Source organism: Pygoscelis adeliae, unplaced genomic scaffold (genome assembly GCF_000699105.1).
Source record: "Pygoscelis adeliae isolate BGI_AS28 unplaced genomic scaffold, ASM69910v1 Scaffold113, whole genome shotgun sequence".
Taxonomy (NCBI): Eukaryota; Metazoa; Chordata; class Aves; order Sphenisciformes; family Spheniscidae; genus Pygoscelis; species Pygoscelis adeliae.
Genome location: NW_008825108.1, coordinates 11,995,385 through 11,999,350, shown reverse-complemented (window position 1 = coordinate 11,999,350; position 3,966 = coordinate 11,995,385).

Below are 3,966 nucleotides of genomic sequence, written 5' to 3'. Positions count from 1 at the left end.
CCCATGCTGCGTGCATTGGTGTAGATGCACTTGAGCTGGGCTATTGATTTCGCCCCCAGCATTGGCATGCCACCCCTAGGCTCATCTCTAGTGAGCCTGGTTTTATCCCCTTCCCCCTTCGAACCTAGTTTAAAGCCCTCTCGATGAGCCCTGCCAATTCATGAGCAAGAATCCATAATACTGCACACAGGATAAAAGAGGGACCATCTGCTTCTCGGATAGGTACTTTTGTCCCCTGGTGTTTTTGCACTGTCAGCCATTTTCTCTGGGATGAGTTTCACTGAAAGGTAGATCTCTGTAGTACAGAGATCTACATCCGAGCTAGTCACAGTGATGCACTTTGTAGTCAGCAGAGCCATCTAGGGCACGTAACATATGACCTGTATCGGACAAATGCTTCTATTCACTAGCTATAAAGGAAATCTAGATAACCAGCTCAGATGTAGACATCAGCCAAAGAAAGACTTATGATTCTCTGCTGAATCTCACTGTAGGTATGCTTCCCTGCTTCTCCATTGCTTGGCCTCTGTGATTAGGAGCCCGCCACATGCCCCCATCAGGGACTGGGGCTAGTAGGGTCACTTTCCATGGCCTTGTTGCTGTCAGTTGTCCCATAAAGCACAAGCACCCCCTGGCCCTGAAGAAATGGTGTCCTTGGCCCTTGTGTTGATCTGCTCACAGACCGACTTCTCTGATGATTTGCTCAGGGTACATTTGACTATGTACTTACAGTGAAAGTTTCTCTGTGAAGAGTTGTGTGTGTCAGTAGCACTTTGACAGAGCTAGAAGAGTGGCTCTTACACAATCCTCCCCATATTTAGGGTTTCTTGTCTCATGGTGGATAGATGTTATAATTTGTCACAAAAGCTTTTGTGAAGTGGGATTTTTTTAAGGTTTATGTCCAGGCCCAGTACAGACGGAAGTGTATCTGATCTGCTTGTCTGGCTGATTTGCTGAAACATATTCCACCACTAATCTGGAAAGCTGAGGCTTTTCTTTTGAAAAATTGGCATTCAGAGGCAAATCTGGCCCTAGCATTGCAGATGCATAAAGCACTTTGGCAGAGGGATAAATGTGGTTCTGCTGCACAGACAGTGCTTCTTCTCTCTGCAAAACACAATCCTTCTCTCTGAGTATCTCTGTAGGAAAGACAGAGTGGTGCTGATGGTGGGGGGAATTTGCAGCTTTTCACATTCACCTTTGGGATGGATTCATTGCATGAGCCCAAATCCTGCGGGAAGAACTCTGAAACCACTTTTGCATTTAATGAAGATGAAGGGCTATTTGGAGACTTCAGAAAGTCATATTATTAGTAAAGAGTTGGAAGAAACATCTGCTGTCAATGCCTTTTTTGTACAAGACAGCATTTTGAGTATTTTTCATGCCTCTAAAAACATGTCTGTGAAACATACCTTTAAACCCATGGATAGTGGAGAGGGAAATTTTGTCTGAATGCATTAACATGAGATGTAACTGAGCAGTGGCATTTCCCTTTGAACAAAGGGCTGAACAATAGAGGAAAAGGCCTAGGATGGGGACAGTATTGTCTCTAAGTGTCTGTCTTCTCAAATTATTCAGGGTAGAAGTGGAACAAATGCTTTTCTAATGGAGGGTTGGGAATATATAACCATTATTTTGTCCTCATGCTGTTATGACCGAGGCTTAATGATTTTTCAGATGAACTCCCTCAGCTGAGAATACATTAATAAAAATGTTCTGCTTATCCTGTTTTACTGGACTTTCTAGAGTAGAAAACTGGGAATAGCTTAGTATTTCTATTTTCCATGAAAATAAGTGGAAATAAGTTAATGTTGCTTAGAATGGGCATTGGAATCAAATCAATGAATAAAACATTGCTGTTCCTACATGGTCATGTAACTGAATGGAATTGTATTTTAATAGCATATAAATATAAAAACACTGGAAGACAGTGATATGCTCAAGCAAAACTGAGGGAATTTGGCATTTTATGTCAAGTTCTGCATTAGTGAGAAGAAATATGTACAAACTTGGACTGGGTGTGAAAGCACTGCCCAACACTTTGGTCAGAGCTTCGTGAGTTGTCAGGATAGGAGAAACCATCTAGCGTGAGAATCATCTCACTCGGATAGGATGGCAGGAAGTTAAATGTCCTATGTCGATGTGAATTGCCCAGTACACCCTTTAGAAACAATGGAAAGAAACAGGTACCTCCGGTAAACAATTTCTCTGCCCTGTTTTTAGGATTAAGTGTATCACACTCTGGAGGTGCCTATTTTTTGTAAGAAAAGCGCCTCAGCCTGAGCTGCTGAGTTTAGTTGTAAATGATATATTTTTAGATCCCTAACTTAGGACAGTTGAACCCCGCTACTAAACTAATGTGAGATGTAGGACTTCTCTGAAATTATTTTTTTGAGCTAAAGCATTTTATGGAAAAACAACAAATCTTGGTTTTAAAATGATCAGTCATGAAAGATCTACTGCATTTTCTAGTAAATCGATCCAGATGTTAATTATGTTTATACTGTTTTTAAAGCTCTTTGCTTTATTTATAACCTGAATTAGTTTAGCTTCAACTTCTAGCTGGTAGATCTCATTAAACCCTGGCCTGCTCCAGTGAGCTATTTCACAGCTTTGTTCCCATGCAGTGCATGTGGGGATTAATCTCTTCTTAATTCACTTGTCTCAGAATCAGGTGCCTACTCTGAATGAACCATTTAGTTTCCCCCAGTAGCCCATGGATACAGATAATGATTTATCCAAGCTGTTTGGGACATTTATTTTATGCTGGAGCAAAAGCTTCCTGGGGTGATGATACTTTCTCTTTCCATCAGTTACAGAGGGGGCCTGGAAGAGGTGGCTTACACTAGATGACACTAGATCAGCTAAGATCAGGTGGAATAAATTCTTCTCTGACATATGCTCATGACATTCCTGACCTTTGCTTCATTAAATTAAACATACTAAGCTGCTGGAATCAGCCTTTAAAGATTGTTTTCCCTTCCTTCCCCCTCTTCCCTAGTCTGTTATGTTATTCTTCACTGAACTCCCCTGAGTTTCTTAACACTCCTCTCAAAGACTGGACACCAGAAGTGGACACTCTTCCTGCAAAGTAATATACTCTCCTGCTCCTACTTGGGATTCCCATTTGAAAATGTAAGGATCATGTAAGCACATTGCTTTGGGACCTCAGCATGAGTAATTTTCCCCCCGACCCTCGAATCCTTTCTGGATAACCACATCCCAGAGCATGGTTCTCCATCCTCTGCTCTTTGAATGTCCATGTGTTCTTTGAAAAGATAAATCTTTTGAGGGACTAAGCTGAGCTGATTTATTTTTAAATTCCAGATCTCAAGACACATAAGGCAGACACTTTTCCAAAAGGTAATACTTCATCTGTAAAATTTGACCTTAGCTGAAATCACAGGGATGTGGCTCAGAGAGGACACAATATTTTGTAAACCATATAATCGCCTCTCATCTCTCACGTGTGTTTTTTTCCCTCTGGATTTTCAAAGAAAATGATTGATTTTTGCTTTAAAAGTCACAGTGCAGCCACAGAAAAGAGTCATAAATTAACTGTTTGAATGCCCGACATTCTGTGCCACAGAGGAATCCTGCAGAATTAGCCTGACGTTCACACATTCCTCATATGCGCAATGGCAGCTCTTTGGAAGGAGACCTACATTTTCTGTGCGCATAAACATTGATTTGGCTGGAATCTGATCTCAGCTGAACCAGCCTGAACCTAAAGCAACATCACTGACTGTGCAGCTGTTACTCTAGGTTTACACACTTGTAACTCTGCCCATCTTGAAATCTCAGTCAGTCTGCATCTTCATGAACGGAGTGTATTGTTTACTGGAAGATTGTTTGCAGAGAGAGAGAATAATACACGAGGAACACTGAAAACTTTCCCCATTTCAGGGATGTCCTCAGAATCTTAGAAAAAATGAGTAACATTTTTAAAAAAAGGATAAAGAGACT